The sequence below is a fragment of the Scleropages formosus genome, chromosome 7, assembly GCF_900964775.1.
Source record: "Scleropages formosus chromosome 7, fSclFor1.1, whole genome shotgun sequence".
In the NCBI taxonomy this organism is placed as follows: domain Eukaryota; kingdom Metazoa; phylum Chordata; class Actinopteri; order Osteoglossiformes; family Osteoglossidae; genus Scleropages; species Scleropages formosus.
In genome coordinates, this window is record NC_041812.1 from 23,020,986 (window position 1) to 23,042,449 (window position 21,464).

Sequence of the window (21,464 nt, forward strand, 5' to 3'; positions counted from 1 at the left end):
TTCGTTGGAAGAATGAAAAGATGCGTTTTCCTTCCGCTCTGACTTCGTGTCCCGTCCGTGCAAATGAAACATACGAGCGATCCGTGTTGCTTCATTTCTACTCATACCGAGCCGAGCGCTTTTCACTGCACTCGAGAATACACTGACTTTGTCAGGTGTGTTTCTGCTCTCATCATGTGTGATGTGTTCTCCTCTTCTGCCTCACGGCCCACGCCGTGCTGTGTGTTGCCCGCATGGGCTCCTTCCTTGGCGCGCAAACGAAGCAGGCGGCTGCGCTTCAAGCAGAGTCTACAGGAAATACTTGTCTCGAGCGCTGCTGCACTGTCTTACTTTATTACACGTGCATAGGCTCTGTGCTCTGCGTCGCCCATAATGTCACACAGTACGTCCCTGCTTTCTTGCACGTACGTGTGCGTGTACGTGTGCGTGTACGTGTGCACGTGTGCTGGTGCGCATCGACGGTCGTGTTACAAACCTGGGAGGGGGGGGGGGGGCTTGAGGAGCACGGCCTTCTTGATCCCCGCCGTGCAAGTGAACATAAGAGGGCGCTACCGGTGCACCTGGCAAGCCGGGATGACATGACATGCTGCGCCCCATCGGACACATCGTCCGCGCGCACGGGGGTGGGGGGTGGGGATCGTGAGGGGATGAGGGGACGTCACGGGGTAGGACGGGGTAGGACCCGCTAGCCACTGCGAAAGGCAGGCCGAACCGCTGCAGCGCTCCTCCTGCACACACAGCCTGCCCTGTTTGCGTGCTTTAGGGTTGAGTGAGAGTTACAGACGGAGCTCTACACACCTGCGGATGAGACAACCGCTTGTTTATTGAAAATGCAACTTTTTTCCCCGTTTGCATTTGCGCTTCGTTCAAAATCAGCTTCCCTCACCGGCAATCATGCTGCAAAATCCTAAAATTCGCCAGGCTAAAACGTCCAGCATCATTTTTCCCTTTTTTTCTGTCAAACTTGGGAAACATTACCGGACTGCAGCTTCATCTGCAAATGATTTCACATCTTCTGCGTTTTCCTTCGAAAGGCAGGCCGCGCGCCGCGCGCACGAGACCGGCGTGGAATGAAACACGCGCACGGCACCGCAGACACACTCCCTTTGCGTTGTATGTATCATATTTTGGCGGCAGTCAGTGAATGTCTTGATGCATAGTGACTGATAAGTCAATGTAATGAAAAAAAAAAATACAGCTCAGAACTTAATCAAATGTACATCGCGGAATTTAAATATATTCATCTTGATTTTCTTCTTGGCTTTTTTACCGAATTTTTCAGAGATAGGACACTTCCTCCCACGTAAACTCCGACGCTCGAACAACCAACCAGCGGAGATCATATTTCTGAAATCCGAAATTACATTTACATTTAGGACTCGTATTTTTCAGGGTCACCTGTCCACGTGGGTTCAATCAAGTTACACAAACGTTCTGCTCCGCGCCGCTTCTACTGTTAAACTGTACATTCTGCATTTGTGTCGTGTTTATCTTCCGCCACCCGTGAGCTCCCGGATAAAAACAAATAAATAAAAAATAAAAAGTGAAAATGGAGGTGTGACTCCTGGAGTGTTTGTGTGATCAGCTGAGGTGTGATGATGAGCGCGCAGGAGTGACGCGGAGTGCGGAGTCACTCCAGCGTACAGCTCACATCAGCGCTTCATCATCACGCCGATTGCTCACCCCTGTCACACACACTCACACACAACGTTTCCTGCACGGTCCATGCCGAAATGCCTTCCGTCCGAACAGGTACATCCGCACGTGCCTCGCTGGAGATGCCTGCTGCCTGAAGCGCGTGCACCTTTAAGGCAAAAGTTGACACACACACACACACACACACACACACACACACACACATGCATTTCAGAACCACATGCAGCACACATCATGGATAAATCATTTCACATGTGACATGCTCGTCATTTCACTGCTCAGTCCAATTAGTTTCATAAGATGAGGTCAGATTTTATGCGCACACTTTTTTTAAACAATAACACAGAAATGAGAGTATTGTCACCTGCTATGCATTTTCGTGTGTGTCTTATTCATGTTTCTCATATTACAGTGTTCATCTGCAATCTTACTTGAGCGGAGAAGGTGAGAGAACTGTACAGTATGGATATGTTTTCGAAAACACGCTAAATCATTCGTGTCCCTTTTTTTATTTATCTGTGTATAATACATCAGAAAAAGACTTTTTTGATAAAAATATTAAAGAGCACAAAAACATTAAATATAACTATGGTTTATTTGGTAGCTTCGTTAAAATTTAGCTGAAATCGTAGTGGTAACGAATTTTAGATAAAAAACTGAATTATAAAAACCAACTGAACTGAGAAAAAAAAAGCAGCTACACACGGCGCGAGTCTCTGTGGTGTCATGGAATAAGTATGATCTCAGTAACGTGGTGTGTGTGTGTGTGTGTGTGTGTGTGTGTGTGTAAAGGTGCGGTGTTTCCACCTGGAGGGGAACCGCTCGCCGGCTGTTGCAGTAATACCAAGTATTATGTAATTAATGGGAGTAAAGCGGTTCATTTTGTGGGGCTCCGAGTGGGGAAGTGTGCACACAGTGTGCGAGCAGTTCCGTCCGTTTCTCTGTGGCAAATCAACAATGGAATTAGCATGACAAAAGGTACAGGCATGACCACAAAGCAGCTCTTCTCACTTTTCGGGGAGGGGGGGGAAAGTTTTGGTCCTAAACCAACCATTTACACCCGTTGCGTTTGTGGAAAAGGGGGTTTGCAGGCGAGAAGCTGATCCCTGTGTGCACAACGGCTGAATATGACATGTCACCAAGAAGAAAAAATGACAGATCGCAGTGATTTCTGCGAAACAGTCCGCAGTCACTGCGCTAATGACCAAAAAAAAAAAAAAACGAAAGAATTCATTTGTAATAAACACTGAGAGAGAAGGATTTCACTTTGTCAATTTGTGGGAACGCGCTAAAAGGGTTTAAACTTTAAAGAACGGTGGAGCAGTGGCACTTGTAAGTGTGCCTTTTACAAGATCTCGCAAATAAGTAAGGAAACACATGCCATGGAAAGAAGCACTGCGAGCAAACATGATGTCATGGCTCTTTCACACAATCGCCCTTTGGCTGAACGGCGAACACGAAAATATTCCACGTAATTAGTGTTAATGAAATACATGCGTTTAAAGGGCCGCTTGTGTGATTATTTTGGGCTTAGCTGGTCCTGTCGTCGTATGTAGAGCGACACAAACACGGCGCAGGTGGAGTAAAACACGGAAGAGAGGAAGACACACACAGCAGGAAGTTAGATTTGTGCTGTTATGCAGCTGTATCTGAGCGCACATGATATTCTGAGCCTCAAACTGACATTTTGCGTTTAGAGGACTAACGATTTGTCAGTGCGGTGTCCCCTTTCTCCATTGTGACTTTATTTATCGAAGGTTTCAGCGCTCCTGCTCACTTACAGAGTGATCTTCCCCTTTATGGCGCTCATAAAGCGTTCCTCTATTAAAACAGTAGCGTGTCTCTTTCACCCCGAGCGCGGTTATTAGACGAGAAAACACAAATCGCGTCACTAACACGAGGGCACTTTGTGAATAAGTACCGGCTTCCCCTTTATTACAGTACGTGCAGTGCGTAAAGTAAAAAAATCTCAACGTTTTCCTCTGTCCTGCTGCTGTTTTTTCGTGCACTGTCTCGTGGTTCTATTTAAACTTTTTGCACATGTTCATATTTTGAAAGTTGTGTTTCATCTCGATTTCTTTTACAGTCATTTTTTCTTAATTCGTTACACTCTAGAAAGTGTTATGTTGTTAAACATTATGAAGTTATTTAATTTATATTTGTATATATCAGAGGGTGAACGATCCCACAGATCCACGGCTAGAGTTTATAAAGCCACGTTACCCTATAACAGCACCGTGTTTTACGTGTCATAATTTATTACGAACATGCATAGAGATTAAAATAATCGAGGTCGACATACCATTACGTTCCAGTTATTACTCTAAAACAGCAGCAGCAAAAAAAAAAAAAAAAAACATTTTATTGTTTTAGTTTTAATGGATCCAAGAAGAGACATGACCGTGATGATGTAGAAACACAAGTCCTGACACTGACTTTCGTAGCTGCATACAGCACTACAGCAGCTGACATGTTTTATTCATGCAAAGCTAAGCACACCAAACACATGCGCGCAAGTACAATACGGAAAAAGGCTGTTAAAAAAGAAGAGAGAAAAAGTTATCTAAATAAAAAAAAGGAACAGGCTATTCAGTGTGGATGTTTCCCGGTTGTTGCGTTTCTCCCCGCCGCGTGTCAACTTTCGCGGAGTCTCCTCTCCCTTCCATTGCCTTACTTTCCGCTATTCTTAATTCGCTCTTTTCAGATCCCTGTGATCACTTTCCTCTTTTTCTCTTTTTCTCTTTCTCTCCATCCATCCATCCATCCATCCGAGCTCTTCTCCTCCCCCTCCCTCTCTCTCTCTCTCTCTCCCTCTCTCTCTCTCTCTCTCTCTCTCTCTCTCTCTCTCCTCTCTGTCTCTCCCCCTCCCTCTCTCTCTCTCTCTCTCTCTCTCTCTCTTCTCCCTCTCTCTCTCCTTTGCTCAATCTTATTGATCCAGAAGGTGGCTAATTAGCCCTTCCCGTCGTGCCTGTGTAATGAAGCACATGCGCACTGAATTAATCACAGCCATTTTTTGCAGGAAACTAATTAGCAGGAATAAAGATCCAAAGAGTTTTTTTCCTTTTCAATCATCAGATCTCACTTTCACCTCTTCCTCTCTCCCTCCAACACAAGACACATCGCCTGCTTAGCATCCAAATTATTTTTATATAGGCAGCCTTTTACAACTAGCGAATACTCGCGTGTTTTTTTTCCACTCTCTCCGCAACAACAATGATCTTTCTTTTTGCATCGTGAACGCGAACTGCCCGAACGGGACCGCCGAGCGCCCGCCGGCCGCCCCGCCGCCCGCCTTCATGGGATCTGTAGCCGAACCGACTCCGTTCTGGATTAAAACGCGCGGATCACAAAGCGGCTGCGAAAACATAGTAAGTTTCAACTTTGGGTTTTCTCTCCCTTTTCTCCTTTCTGATTCATTCCGTGTTCGGTTTTTTTTTTTTTTTCTTTTTTTCTCCTTTTCCCAGTTTCACTGCCACAAGGAGACTAGAGAATTTTTTTTTTCTTTTTTTTCCCCACTTGGAGGGCACACAGTTGCCTGATTTTTGGAGGAATTAGCGGACAGTGGAGGTTGATTCAGGTAGTTGTGTTGCGCGTGTGAATGAGTGTGTGTGTGTGCGCGCGTGTGAGTGCGCGCGCGCGCGCGTGTATATGTGTGTGTGTGTGTGTGTGTGTGTGTGTGAGTGAGGTTACCTGTGTTTACATCGGGCTTCGTCCTCACACACCGACCAGCTGGTGCTTTGTGCCGGGAATCGCTGCGCAAAGGACAGGAGCCAGAGAGCCAGAGAGCCGGTGACAGAGCGCTCTTCGCGATAGTGTCGGAGGGAGGGGAGCGCGCTGGGAGCAGCGCGGCCGCCCAAAGATCGCCGTAGACCAGCCCGCGGGTCGGCCAGAGACCGGCCGGGGGGGAGAACACCGCCCCGTGGGCTCCTTGGCTCGGCTCGGCTCGTCCTCGCGTTCCTCCACCGTCCATCCCGCGTCCGTCCGTGTTCCGCTGCCCTGCTGCTGCTACTGCACTTTCACTTTCCGCGGCGGTTCCCCGCTCCTCTCCGCTCCGCCGCCACTTCCACGCGGACACTTTGCTCACATTTCCTTTTATTTTGTGCTGCCGTCGGGCGCCTTTTGCTTTGTAGCGCCGTTCAGTCGATTCCCGGCGCGGAGTCACACGTACATCGATCGCTTGCGTGTGTGTGTGTGTCTGAGTGTGTGTGTGTGTCGGTGTGTGTCTGAGTGTGTGTGTGTGTGTGTGTGTTTCGTGTGACTGCGGAGGGTTTAAAGCCCGCGTCCCGGCTCTCGGTGACAGGAGCCCACGGCCACACTCCGGAGCCGCGCGTCGGTAGACGTGGAGCGCGGGACCGACGAGAACGGAGAAGCACCGGCGAAACGAAATAAACCCAAGCAAGCAACCGAAAGACACACACGTCGGATCGGGCAGAAGAGCACAGAGCAGACACACACACACACACACACACCCACACGCACAGAGCTATAGTATCAGTATGTGTCGTACAGTCGGCGGAGATGATTTAGGGACAAGACGAAAGAGCTGCCAAAACACACTAAACAAAACGTGAACTCCTCGTGTTCTTCTACAATCATCGTGAGAGTACACTTGTTTTGTACACTTACTTACACACCTCTCTGCGCTACAATGTTATGCATTTTTCTAAACGTTTGTGTGGTGTGGGGGGGGGAACTAAAATGTGGATGTATATTACTAGCGTATGTTAGGCTCAAACGTTTGTGTATCGGTCGCTTTCGAACGGCCAGTAGGTGAAGTCAGTGCCGATCAGATCAGCCAAAAAAGCGGATGGAAAGGGAAGAGAAGAGAAGAGGAGAGGAGCAGCTCGCTGTGCGCGCGCGGACATGTGGCGACACGGGAGGGGGACACACGCGCACGGTGACGGTCTGGTCCCTCGGAGACGCGGACGAGCGGAAGCGGCTCCCCGGTCGCGCGGCGCGCACGCTCTGGAGAAGGAGGCAGAAAAGGCGGGCAGGCGGGCGGAAGGAAGGACGTTTGGGTCCGGAGAGAGGAGCGCTGGCTGGCGCTGGAGACGCAGAGAGGCACAGACACACACACACACTTACAGACAGTCACAGACAAGACACGCAGGGAGGAGATGGAGGAAGACGTTCACGCGCGGCCAGGGACGTGTGTGCGGTGTGGGGAGGATGGTGAGCCTGGCTGCGGGTCATACAGCAAGGAAAAGGGAGCAGAGGTCACCCGAGTGGGAGATGGAGAAGAAAGGGTCGGGAAAAAGCCTCAATTAACAGCCTGGGGGAGAAAGAGCAGAGAGGGTGGGTGGGGGTTGTGTTACAGGGTCACTCGCCCCACAGTGGATAGTGGGGGTCACTAAGTGAAAGGGAAGGGAAGGGAAGGGGGGGGGGGGAGGGGGTGTAGAATAAACCTCCAGTTGGTCAGCAGGATGTAAGGGTACAGGTGTGTGTGTGTTTGGGTTTTTCTGGAAATAGAAAAAAGGGAATGGGTCAGATCGCTGTGGGGTCTGTGGAGACCAGGGTCAGAACGGAAGAGGGGATTCCGAGCTTTTGAGCCCCCGAGCAGTGCCCCGCCGGAGCGGCAAAAGCCGTCTGCGCACCCCATCCTCCATCCTTTCTTTTTTTTTTCAGTCATATCGCTCATGATAAAGCGAGTTGAGGAGGACTGGACCGAGAGGAGAGGATCCTTTACAAGAAAAAGCCTTCTCTTCAGATAGAATTTTTTATTTCCCCCCCCCCCCCACCTTTCCTCTTAGTCTTCACCCTAAATATTCTGCACCTTTTCTTTTTTTTTTTTTACTCTCTCACATGGGCAGTGGAAGATACACCACCTCGCCAGCATTTCGCCCTTTTCCCCTGCCTTCCCTCCGCGCAAGTTTACCGAGAGAGGGAGGTGGTGGAACGGACGGTGCCGTACTCCGTGCGTCCCTGCGTGTCTCTGTTGCTGTAGCAGCTCGAAGACGCTGGCAATAATTACAGGCATGACACAAAAAAAGGAGATTCTGTGCACATTGTAGGTTCTGTGCCAGGGCCTCACTGCTCTTTGAGCTTCACAAACAAAGAAAGCCAAAATACTCAATTCCATCTCGCTCGTTCACTGTTTACCCTTGGATTATAGGCCATCAGAAACCCATCTGCCAACAATAATTACAATACTGCAAAACATGCTTTCTTTTGTACCTTTGGGGGGGGGAGGAGGACCTGTTTTCATCTAAATGGAGTAATTTTTGTATCTAAATCCCATAATGTACACAGTATTAAAGAACACTGTGTGACCACCAATTGCGTGTTTGTGCACCTTTGACATGACAGTTTTCTTCTTTCGTATATATTTGGTTGCACCTTCTGGGAGGTATGTTCTGAATTTTATGCAATTGATTGCTGAATTTCTAGTACGCTGTGTGGGTATTTGATCAGTGTTCTGTTTAAATGTTTGGACATTTCAGCAGGTATTTGAATATCTTGTTTTTTTTTTTTGTTTTGTTTTGAATTTTTCTTACCAATATTGCATGGGAGAACTGTGCTGTTGTGTATAGAGATGAGAATTCTGTAAAAAAAAACATGTTTTTGCTTTTTGAATATATGTTCAGTAAACAGCCTTTTTTATGGTATTACAAATTGCTGTCGCGTTACCAGAGTTTTTTTTGTGTTGCTTTGGTTTCTTTAAATTTCGGACAGACGTAATGGTTCCTAAATGCAGTTCAGTGTATATCGAGTTCAGGATGTTTTTTTGTCCTTTCTCTATATAGCTTGTATACAGTGGAACGAAATGTAGTTTACATACAGTACGTTTATATATCCGGGTAGGCCATATACGTAGAATATAATTTATACATATCTGACTCGGATTTTAACATTATCAGTATTGGTTAAGGTTGTTGGGTATCTAATCTGTGACTAGACTTCAGCGAGAACCAGCTAATTACACAGGGAAATTGATATTTTTTTATTAGAAGTATGCATGTTGTAAGCAGACCATCCTTACACAAATTAAATTTTTTGCCTTACTAATATATCGATCCTTCAGTATCCCTTTTTTGCAGGGTGTATGTAAAAACAAATACATAATGAAACTATGTATTATAGAATTTTGTAATATTTTTAAAATGTATAACTATATAATATTGCCCAGAGTGAAAATAAGGAAATACATTATATATGGAAAAATGAGACTTGACAATTTATTGAAATTTTTTTTAGTTGTGAAAGTACACTTGCATATAAATGTTAAGCATTTATGCTGGTTTTTAATTTATAATGGGAATTTGAGTATGCAGTTTTTTTTTTTTTTTTTTTTTTAATTTAGGAAAATCAAATTTAGGTTACCTAGGCACCTAGATTTTTGGATTTTATAACAACAGTATTTCCTTACATGTGGTGTAAGGAAATGGTCAGTTAAAGCAGTAATAAGTACAAAGTGCAGCTGAACAGCAGCACATTGAGCGTTTGAAGTGCCTGTCGATCAGGGTGACGGTCAATGGCTGTAAGCGGTTCTGTGCCCCAGTCCTCCAGTCCTCCACCCCCCCCCCTTCCCGCCTGCAGCTCCACCGTCTCCCGAGGGGCTGGCATTGCGGGCCTCCCCAGAGAGCAGCCTGGCCTTTCGTTGGCTGTCAGCAGCAGGCCCACACAGACCGGGGAAGAAGGCCACAGCAATATGCAGCCCAAGCTCATTCATTCCCACCACCCCATGTTGTGTTGTACCTTGTTTGGATTTCATTTTAGTCTGCAATTTTGTTCCATGTATATACAGTAAACAAATTCAAGGTCTTTCTCAAAATTTTATGGCTGCTCAGATTATCACCGTTTTTAGTGTTTGGCTAAAACTGCTAATGCGGATAATGGCCATCAGAATTATTGTTAGAAGACAATGGTCCAAGGGTAGAGAGCCCCATTGTGGTGCCTTGTGAGAGAGCAGCAGGGTGAGGGCGAAGAGAACGATTTCTGCAGCCTGTACCCATCCTCCTCCTTCATTAGACATATTTATATAGGGGCTTTCTTTCCATCATCCTTTTTTGTCGCACTTTGTGTGAGAGCGCCGTTATATCGGTGGACCTAAAGCAGGCAAAAGCAGCAGGGAGACACTGGTGCTTGTGTTTGCCGTGGGGTCAATTGTAAATTAGGTTAGCAGGAGCAGTGGATCCTGTTACAGTTTATGGTTTGAATATGCAAGTTATGGCAGCCCAGACCAGTTATTCCTGTTACAAGCTAAGATAATAGGGTGCGTGTCCATGGCACCTGGAAACATCGAGTCTGGGTTTGGGGTTGCCATTGTTGCCGGAGGGGTAGTGTGGGGGGGTCGGGGGGGGTCGGCGGGGGGTGTCACAAGACTGGTCAACACATGAACACCACACACACACACACACACACACACACACACATAAAGCCTCTCAATCACAGCCACCCATGTCCATACAGGGCTTTCAATATTATCATTATTTGAATTTCCATACTTATGTTTTAGTTTGTCTTGTTTTCTTGCCAATGTCACTTCACAGAGGACAGAGTTCTGAGGTGTTACTTCACGTCATGTCATGTTAATCAATGAATCATCATAGTAACATTTACTATGATGTAATTTATTTGCATTTTCCCAGTCTACGCACACATTTATGGTGTATGAATATGTGTTTTAATCGTATGGCATCTGTAAAATAATATTTTGATATATTACTGAAGGACTTTAATAGGGAAACTTTAAAATGTAAAGCATCTCGGTCTTCCTGGAAAGTACTCTAGTAATCCGTTTGCCGATGTGAACGGAACAGGGTTTATTGTGGTAATTTGAAAGAGGTATTGCGATTTGCCGTATGACTATATTCAGTCTGAGAGCTAATGGATGAGCAGGTACTGAGGCCCAGTGCTGCTGTCTCTTTTCAACTGCTCTCCACAAAACACTGAGCCCTGTAGTGAAACAGCATGCATGCATACATATATGTAAAATGACAATGTTAAAATTATACTATTTAGCAAGTATACATAGAAAACACAAAACAAGATCGGAAGCAGAGTTTGTGTGTGTGTGTGTGTGTGTGTGTGTGTGTGTGTGTGTGTGTGTGTGTGTGTGTGTTCGCGCACACGACTGCATATAAACTACTGAGCCAAATAGTATCAAACTTTCTTTGAAGAAAGCATATTTATTGCTTTAGCATGAAAATAGGATCTACATTAATGTCTTGTTCCAATTTCACATTTTTTTTTAATAAGAATATATTCGACGTATTGAAATGAAGATGTCCAATCTTCACAGTATTGTTTACATAGGAAAACATCTGTGTTTTCCCGCTGTTCAGGCAACGCAGCAGTAGGTGTGATTTGCATGGCGTAGTAATACGGGCCACCGCGGGCGCGAGGCGCAGGGCCGAATCCAGCGGCAGGCACGTCGATGAGCCACGCTCCTGTCACCCCGACCCTACAGATTAGCAGGCAGCGTTGCGGTCCAGCTCTGGAACCCTTTGCCGCAAAGGGTCAAATGCATGAGACGCGTCAGCGGGGTCCGCCGAGGTCACCGAATCGGGAACAATACACGGGGCCCCTGCCCTGTGACTGGAGGTGATCCCTTTCTCTGTGTTAGCCTCTGCCTCCTGCCACTTTGAGCTGGTTATTTTGATCCCCTCCCCCTCTTTAAAAAAGGAGGGGGGGGAAAAAAAAAAAAAAAAAAACACTTTTCCACTTGACATGAACAACAGTAGTTAATTTTATCTGCGATGCTGAAGACACAGGTTCAACGTTCGGGAGGACGGACTGCTTGCGGAGGAGCTTGGTGGATGGACAGGCGGTGGGCCGCGCTGACATCTCCGCTGCCTTCGCACGTCGTGCTGCGGGATGTACAAAAACACACGCTTGTGCGCGCACGCGGTCGGCGACTGAGCCTGCTGCAGCCGTGTACAAGTGACATTAATTAATTTCAGACAAAGAACGTATAACACAAATGCGTGGTGTGCGGTATGTGGGGCCTGCTTTTCTCTGAAATGATGCAACGTACAAATAGTAATAACAAAAAACAATATTGATATGAAATAAGATTGCAGTATATTAAAGGAATTAGTCTTCACCTTTTGCATTCTCTGGCTGTGATTCTTTCGATACACGTTTTATAGGGTGTGTATAGTCCTCTGCTGCTATAGTAAACATGGGGATGTATGAGAGTTTTCCAATAAAAAGGAGCTGAGAGAGCGAGACGGAGGCAGATGACCAATACCCACCAGCAGTGGGGATGGGGTCATTAGGGGCCAGGGTGTGTGTGTGTGTGTGTGTGTGTGTGTGTGTGTGTGCGCGCACATGTCTCTGTGTGTATTTTTCAGCGATCTATGCAAACCCTCCACACCATACTGCATATAGCTTTGCACTGTGACCTCAAGGTCACCCTCCATTTGTTCCCTTATAAATCTAATTCGAATTACATTTTTCCATTCGATCACGTACTATATTTCCGTGGATGAAATTTAAATCGGTAAATCACCGACACAACTTCCTGTTTATTTTGTATCAAAGTTTAATCCTATGGTAATTTGTCAAGTTGTCTTCGGTTAGTCGTTTATAAACTCTATTTTGACTATGCACTTCAAAGTATTTTTTTTGCTCCATTATGAAAAATTCAGTCCTTTTCGCGTATGCATCTGATAATATTAGTGGCATCCTATAAAAGTTACGATGCGGCTGTTTTCGGCCGTGAGCGGCAAAGGTGTTCGCGCGCGAGAACCGACCTGCGTCCGCGGCGTCGGTTTCTGAAGGACTCTCCTCGAGGCCCAATGCATGCTGGGAAGGGCCGCTGGAATGCAGAACGGGGCTGCGGCCGACCGTGGCGGCACTCTACCACTTCCTCTCTCTGTTCCGCGCAGCTTATCCTGGCCAGGATTAAAGAGAAAAAGAAAAGAGGGATTCAGGTGCACCCCCACCCCCAGAGGGCTTTCATTTCAGATGTGTGTCCAGGTCTCTCGGGGGGGGGGGCAGTGAGGAGAGCGTGTGGGGTACTCGCAGGGTTGTTAGTGCCCCACCTTGGACCAGGAGCCCAGGCTGCTGTATGCCCAGTGTCACCCTCCCAACATCTTTTCACATGCAGTGGTGGCTCAGCACTGTGGTCTCCTGAGCGAAGAAATGATGGCCTTGGACTGAGTAGTCAAGTCTCGTGTGTGTGTGTGTGAGAGAGAGAGAGAGAGAGAGAGAACAAAAAGGGTGCGTTTCGCTGTGGCGTCCCTCTGCAACCCGTGAGATCCGGCTGACTCAGCAGGCAAAGAGTTAAGAACAGAAGCCAGGGCTCTTTGTCCTGGTGGCGCTCTTTGTCGCCATAGTTGAAGAACGGGCCTCAGCACACCTCTCTGCAGGCCCACAGTCTTCTCTCTCTCTCTCTGTGTGTGTGTGTGTGTGTGTGTGTGTGTCTCCTGCTCTCACCGGCTTTTTACAGGGGTTTAGACAATATATCTGTGTCAGTTATTGAATATATGTTGCTTTTGTTTTTTTTTTTTTTTTTTTTTTTTATGTGTATTTATGCAAGACACAGCCTGTCAGTTTTCATGTAAGAATTCATGTGCACCACATACATTTATGGTTTATTACGCATCGTTGTTTAAAAGTACACAATTTATAGGCTAATATGAACGTATAATAAAAGTGAGGGAAGAAAGGAATCTAATCACCTTACTTTCACTTTGGTTTTGACACCTAAACTTCTGTACTATTTCCCACGTTCTTTGAGTTCAGTGCTTTGCTTACGGTTTTCCCACAGATGTTTCTAACGCACGTCGTACGATATCGCGCGTTAAAAATAATTTTTAAACTCCTGCCGTGCGGAGTCCTCTAGTAATACTGGGAGCTGGTGAGATGGTTAAACTGGTGTTTATTATTTTTGCCATCATAACCTTGTCTGTCAGACATAGTAATTAAAATAAAAAAAGCACTGTCTGTCCTCATCACCCCCCGTCACTGTTGCGTTAAGCGGGCGGCGGGAGCGATGCTGCTCATTGGCCCCCGGGTCCCCGGAGTGCTGTGCGAGCTCTCTGATTGGCTGCGCTCTCTAATTGCCAGTGTCCCGACACCCTCTTGGGTGTAACCTGTTAATACCAGGTGTCCTGCAGACTGTATTAAATGTTATGCCAGACTTCAATTAAATCAGCACTTCCTCACAGCCAAATTATAACGCCCTTCCCACCAGTCATTCTCTCTCTCTCTCTCTCTCTCTCTCTCTCTCCTTTGCCGTGCACCTCGTGTTCAGTACACCTAAAACAAATCTCACTCATTTTCCCCATGTTAAATTAGCAAATAATACAACCTCAAGGGTTCATAATAAATGGATGATGGAAATTGAGGCAAAGGAAGCAATGTGGGTGGGGGTCTGGCCTGAGGAGGTGCGGAGGCAAACAGACTCGGTTGCATCGCCGTGCTCGCTCGTTCTCTTTTTTCCTCATCGCGGCTCTGACATTTGCTTGCTTTACACCTCGTCAGGAAATCCTGCTGCCCACCCCCCCCCCCCAACCAGTTAACACTCTGCTTACAACGTGTAACTAAACTGTGGGTATATGTCTGTAACCTCCCGCTTCTAGTAAATCTCGCCGGTTGCGTTCCACATGTTCCGAAATGAGCCGCACGACCCAAGGAAACTTCCTTTGGTGTCTTACCGGCCTTCCGTGTGGCACTCGGCACGTAACTCGCCGGACCCTTACGGCTGTGAATCGAAGGAGTTGCTTCTTAAAAATGAGCATTTTCTACACTCGGAACATCTGCTCTTCGAATTACAGGAAGAATCCTCTCCTATCAGCATCTTGCCTTTGCTTTACACCTTAAACAGGTGATGTGTGCTTACTTGCATGCTAGGGGATAGAGCGTAGCAATTTTACTTTTACAATTCCAGTAAGAACAGTAAATCTGACTGATGGCTAAAGCATTAGAACGGCCAAAATGTGTGTCCCGACCACGAAGCAGTGTTGCACAAACCGACCGTACTTGTACGGTCGTCGCACTGCAGTCTAAGGATCATAAGCCTCATGTATGCTGGGAAGAATAAGTCTTCTCATTTCCAGTTAAGTTAAACAACTTCCAGACCCTGTTAGCCAAAAGTGATAAATCACAGTCCCAACGAGTGGTAATGCATTAATATAAAAACCTTGTTAGTGTCATCTTGCTAGATGATCTGCCTGCGCTGACCCTCCGAGCGGCCGTAGGATGAGATGCCGTGACTGTGGCCAGAGTGAGGGATACTCGGAGAGGGGGAGCCTTCGCGTCCCTCCACGGAGCCATCAGTCGCTTCCTTCGGGGCGGATGGTCAGGAGCCGGGAGGATTCGTGGCATTGCTGACATGCGGTTGCTGAAAACGTACAAGTTGCCACAGTCATAAAACTAGCCAATAGACAAAGTGTGACTGCCGGTGCCAGATCCCTTTGTTGGGATTCCTGGGAATTAGCTCCGCGTGTTTTGCCATCCTTGGACACACTCTTTGTGCGTGTGTGTGTGTGTGTCGTCTTTCTGAACTTGTCCCGCCCGAGAGAACGGAAGAAGTAAGAGCACATCTCTAGCTCTGGCTGTAGGTGGCGTAATGGTTAGAGCTGCCACCCTATACTTCATGAACCTGGATTTGAATCCCTTCTCCTGCTCTAGTACCCTTCATCAAGGTACTCAACCTGAATCGATATAGTAAAAATTACCCGACTCTGAGTATCTTCACATTGTAAATTGCCTTGGGGAAAAGTGTCAGAGAAATGAATAAATGAGTAGCTCGCTTCGTGTAAAGGTGATGCAAGACTTTGTGCTGTAAGTCGACGTGATTGTCATACTGAGACAATAAGCTTTTCAGGAGCTCCACGGGGCTGTTTTCGCTTAGGACCGGACACTGGGGCAGAATGGAGATGAGTCAGGATGGTTCTTCTGTGGCTGAGAGCCAGAGCCAGAGCAGCATTCTGCCCCCAGCGCTTAAGAGTGTCTGCTTTGTGTCCAGGATCGCCATCGCTCTCTTTCTTTATACCGAAAATCACACTGTGTGTGTGTGGAGAGGTTGTGGGGCAGCGGTGGGGGAGCTGCTGCAGGCGCTGGTTCCATCACTTCCTTCCTCCATCATTTCCTCCTCTTCCGTTTTTTTTTTTTATGAATCGCTAGTGTCAAAACAATCGTGGAGACTAAAAAAGGAAGCTCAAGAAAGTCTACAGTGGAATTGCACGAGGAGAATAAAAACACCCTGAGGATAATTTTAACAGCAAAAGATTTCAGATTTGTATCTGCGTATAATATGCATGCGTACAGGAGTGCATGCTGTGTGCGCGTAAGAGTGCTGGAGTTCCTGCAGAAGACTTGCTTGCATGCAGTTGCAAATAAGAGAAGATGGTGTGTGTGCGGTGTCTCCTGTTCCAGGTTCGAATCCCTCCTCCCGTTTGTAGCCTCGAGAAAGCGAGTCGTCCCGAAATTGGTGGGGCGGCTTGGAGACGGGTCACGCTCACGGCTAGCCTGACTGCGGGAGCCGTAGCGGTCTGGCCCACGTGGGAGTCCCTGGGCCCCCCAGGGGGATGGAGGCGGACCTGATGTTGCTGATGAGCGTGCCTTGTGTCAGCTTATCGCTGGCTTGTCAGCACATTTATATGCAAATGCAAATTACCAGTTGTCTGGTTAATTACAGCAGGCTTCTGTATCAGTGCCAGATTTTTTCCTTTTTTTTTTTTTTTTTTTTTTTATGTGACACAGTGTGTGGATTTTCCCAGCTTGCTTGTTTGTTTGTCTTTCTTTATTATCTTCCCTTCGGCCCTCGTCTGTGTCAGCATATGCCGTTACTTTGCATAATCTCTTCCTCGTGTTTCCGTCAGCGCCGCGCTCTCGATTAGAGGAAGGGGAGCGTGGCGCCGGTGACTCGACGTGCGCGTCTTCTCGCTTCCCATCCTCGGTGGTCATTGGAGAAACTAGCCAGTTAGCTTCCACCCTCCTACAACTAACACTAAATTAATTACTTTGAGTGTTAAAAATGCATTTAGGTCACATTTTAATTTCATGCAAATTTATGAGCAGACAGAGGCAAATATTAACTGTACAGCCACAGGCAGCCATTATCTCTCTTAACTGACAAATGCAGTGGTTTTCCATCTCAGGCGCCAATATTTCCCTGTAGGGCCACTGGCACTGCCACCTGTGCCCAGGTACGCTGCCCAGGTGAGCCTCTGCCTCTTGTGCCTATGCACACGAGGGTTAGGGTGAAGCCCTGTGTTTTCCGCTCCGGTCATTCACCAACGAGTCGAGTTGAAAAAATACATTCCATCCTCTTTTGTCCCTTCGGTAACACATTATTTTGTTTCGTTATTATTTTCAGCCTCATGGAAGTGTTTCCATTACAAGCTGCCTTCCCATAGTCACTTGCTCAGTTCAGCTTTTTTTTTTTTTTTCCCCTTTTTTTTTTGCAGTGGCACAGAATCTTTCTGCAGAAAAAGTTCACTAAGGTAGCCAGTGATTATTACAATGTGTATGATTCAGTTAAGTTTAGAACAAGTCGTGAGCGATTTGTGCGTATTCGGGCGTTAAATGCTTCGTATGAAGGTCAACGGGTCGGAGCCGCGGAATCTTTCGCGTCCGCATCGGAAATATTAAAGCACAACTTGAAATTGTCACGGTTCGCATTCTGAAAGCATCTGATTTTCCATTTTCTCCGCTCTCCGTTTATGGCGTCTCTCGCCTTCATAAAACAAGGAAGCTCCTTTCAATTGTCTGAATGTGTTCCTGCACGCCTTGGAGACGAGCGAATGGCCGTCCTGTCTGGAGGCTGAAGGAGCTGTTGAGATGCGGTTTGACCGTTTGCGAACGTGCCTGGACCAGCTCCGGTAACGAAGGTAATAATCAGCAGTGTTGAGTGACATGTGTTGATCACGCGTAAATAAGTGTGCAGCAGTAATACAGGTGTAATAGCAGATGATGTCAAACGTTTTTAGACGTAAAAGCAGGTGTACTTCTGGAAGCGGAATGTCACTCCAGCTTCGTGCTTTTTCACATGCAAGTTTGACTCAGAGCAGCTTGTGTTCAGTTGTTTCTTCTCGCTTTGCTCATGGTCATCTTTGCTTCTTCGTTCCAATCCGCCTAATAAGCTCCTCCTGAGTTTTCAGCAAAGTGTGTGAGTGTGCACGTGCGTGTCTTTTAACCCCAGCTGTAGGGCGCTCTTAGGTCTGTTGGTTTTTGGCGATTGCAAGACCCGTCTTGTTGGCTCCGTTACTCTTTGCTGTCTCATGACCCTCCACCCCCTTGACAGCAGCGAGAAATATGAGTCCTGGCCAGAGCCTAGGCTGGGAAAAGCGAACAGGGTAGGACTGGGGCTGCGGGGAATGGCTTAGCCAACACACAAACACACATGCAGATATGTGGCTGCGCATGCAAAAATAGGAAAAAGTTCCCACATCCTTGATTTCTCTTTATTTAGCAGTTCTAGAAATTCCTGACACTTCCTGTTCATTTCTATTTTCGCCCCATTTTCCTGTTTCTCAGAGAAAAATCACTTTTCTTGCAGTCTGCACTTTTGCACTTTTTGCCCTCGTCCGTCTTGGACTATTCAAGGTTCCCCCACCCGCCCCCTCGCACCCCCGTGACCGCATTGTGTGTGTTCAACCTACGACAGAGCGGAGAAAGGCCTTAATCCCGACTCGCTGCATCAGGAATGCAAATGCGGGATTGTTTGAGCCGCTTCGGTGTCCTCTGCAGCGGCAGCAGAAGCCCCCTCCAGTACAGCAGGGGGAAGACCAGGGTTACCCCCATAGCTGCCGTTATTGAACTGTTTTGGTTAACCCTTCGCAGGTCAGCTGTACACTTGGGGCACCACTTCCCTGAGAACGTATGCACCCCCGTGTGCCCGTGTGTCTCTTACTGAGCCTTTCGGAGGGGTAGCGTTTTTTTTTTAGCCTATAAGCTGTACGGTCACTTATGTTTCAGTTTTTTCCCCCCCAAGTGGTCGTTTTCTGTCAATTCCTTCTCAGCTCAGCGTGCACATAACAGTGAAATACAAGAATCTACGGCTAAATTTTCAGTTAACCTTACTCGCACAAAGAACTTATTTTATTTTACACAGTTTTTACAGTAAGATACTGTTGTGCGGTTTGATTTTTAAGCAGTCTTTTACAAGGTGTTTTAAAGTAAAGAAATGACTGTTGGGATTATCTCCATATTTAGAATTATGAAGTAATGCTATCTGGACTGACAAAGTGAATGTGCCTCAAGCAGAATTATAGTGATTTAATTACTGGCCTCAACTCTGCCTGTGTTTCTGAATTTGTACTGAAAGTCACAATGTCATGTAGCAGCAAATGAATATATTGGATTTAAACATTATCGTTGTGCGCCGCAGCTTTTGTCTTTAATATTTCATTGGCTAGACCCTGGGACCGCCTTCTGTCCCGGAGGACCGTCTATGGTTTCGGTGTGTAAAAAGCATACCTGCTGATTGTGCCGCAACTGCAAGTTCTCTTTATTGTTTACCTTGAGGCTTTTGCATAAATCATCCGGAGGCTTGGGGAGGAATGCAAATACAGCTCCTGTAACAAGCCACACAGGAGCCACTCGAGTGCCACAAAAAATACCGTAATTATTTAGAGACGATTTCCTTAAATGCTGACACCGTCACCATATACTGCAGTAAAAGTTTTTGGGGGGGAAACAAAAACCATACAGGGAGTGTGGAGCTGCTCTTCTGTCAGTATTCTAAACTTGATTGAAATACTAGGGTTAGGGTTAGGTCTGTGCGGGATGTAAGGCGTGAGTTCCTTCCTATTAGGTTCATGTTTCCAGACAGCCCTCCACAAGAGGCATGTCTTGGTGTTGTTGAGGTGCCTTTGCCAAGTGGGAGGCACTTGACAGCAGGGTGTCCCCTGCCCCTTGAGCTCTGGGCCCCTCCCTCTGTGTTGGAACAACTGCTCTGGCCATTGTCATCAAAGCCACTATTAATCATGACATTTGTGCAAAGGAGGGGCACTGTTGCCATAGGGACCCAAATGATGTGGCTGCTTTGCATATCAACAGAAAAGTTTACGATTGGAGGCAGGGGGACATCAGCCCTTTGCTGAAATGTAGTTGCTCCAACAAGTACGGTGACACGGCGGCACAGCGAGTGGTGCTGCTGTCTCGCAGCGCCTGGATGGTGCGAGAGGACGTGGGTTCGATCCCCGCTCAGTCTGCGTGGAGTTTGTGTGTTCTCTCTGTGTGGGTTTCCTCCTGTAGTCCAAAGACATGCTGTCTAGGTCCCCCCCATAGTGTGTGAGTGACAAAAAGAGTGTGTTCCGGTGGTGTATGGATGTGTGACCCATTGTAAGTAGTGTATCTAGCAGTGTAACACACCTTGGTGAATAAGGTGTGCGGGCTGATAATACAAGAGTTTGTTGGAAGTCCCTTTGGACAAAAGTCTCTGCTAAATAATTGTGAGTAGGAGGCTGTTGGATTGGACCTTGCTTTTTCTTGACCACCTTTCTCGTTCCTGACATATCGTGCCTCTTGATTAATGAACCGTCAGCCTTCATGGGTCTTAGTCAATGCCCCCAGTTGTGTAAATGCAGAAATATGGGAACTTTTTTTTTGGTAAAGTTACAAGCTCATTTTCCCCAGTCCTTTTTCTTATAAAAGCTAGTTGGTTTTTGTTAATCTTTTCGTAAAATTTTTTGGGCCTCTTTGAAAGAGGCAAAGCATCCAGGGTTCTGTTCTTAAGAATGTGTCAAGACACACTCATGAATTCAGTCACCAATTGCTAAGACAATAGTCACCATAACAGTGGAATGCATTTTTCCCTGCTCTCAAGAGCACAGTTGACCTGGGAGTGAGAGCAATGCCAGCAGGTAAAGTGTGGTTCACACACAGTTCATATTTTGCTCATTAGCAGTAGCCATCAGTCTTGTGTGTATTAGTGGTGTTTTCCTTTTCGCTTTGTCCTCAGTGTTGTGTAGAGAACAGGGAAGCATCTCCTGTGATTGTGTCTTACTGTTGGTCACTGTGGCACCTCATATAGCACACATTTTATCTGTGTGTGTGTGTGTGTGTGTGTGTGTGTGTGTGTGTATGTGTGCGCATCAATAAACTGTTTAGATTTGCAGAGCCAGCTTGTTTATTAAATGTATTTAAAGTAGGGTTTTCTAAATGGTTTCAAAGGAATTGCTTTTTTCAGTGCAGCAGAATAAGATCTTGATATGGAAATGAGGCTGTTTTGATATTCAATGAGAAATTAAGTTAGCTAATTATAGTTGCTATTAGAATCCTGTAGAAGACAGTCAAATGTTTTCCATTATACCCAGATCTTTGAACTCGAGACTAATTGCCTGAGCTGAATCACCTGAAAACAACAGAAAGGATGCCTAGAGGATGAGCTGGAAACCTCAGCCCGTGTCCTGAAAGTGCGGAAGGGCCAGATGTGTGTGACCCCTGGAAGCGTCTGGGAGACATCCACATATTATAGTGATTTGGCAGGAATTAATTAAAAGCCGACATTGATATTAAATCCGAGTGCAGTCAAAGTTTTTCTTTGATAATAACGCTATGGGGGCACGGGGCCTTGACTGTTTCTCACTGGAGGTGGGTTTCGATCGTGGAATTAATATTTTCGCTCTCACAGAGCAGACAAGTGGCCTTTACCTATAGAAGTGTGGGGGAAGGTGCAGCAGGTTAGAACCACAACCTTTGACCCCAGGTTTGAATCCAGCTTCTGGGTGTTGTGCCCTTGATCAAGCTACTTACCCTGAATTGATACAGTAAAAATTGCTCTGATCTATAAATGGGTAAATCAGTGTAAGTGGCTTAACACTGTAAGTCAGTCTGGAGAAAAGCTGCAGATAAAAGAATGTAAATGAAAGAGCAGCACTTGCAGTTCCAAGTCAAGGATGAGCTCTATC

At 46.5% G+C, this 21,464-nt stretch overlaps 1 protein-coding gene across 1 annotated transcript in view; it reads left to right on the top strand.

Moving 5' to 3' along the window:
• Positions 1-4,575: 4,575 nt before the first annotated feature.
• The window catches only part of LOC108926358 (zinc finger homeobox protein 3-like), a 125,126-nt gene continuing 108,237 nt past the window's right edge, over positions 4,576-21,464 (top strand). Inside the window, exon 1 of the mRNA XM_029253554.1 lies at positions 4,576-5,024. The gene's annotated coding sequence lies outside the window, so the exon portion shown is untranslated. The remainder of the gene's footprint in view (positions 5,025-21,464) is intronic.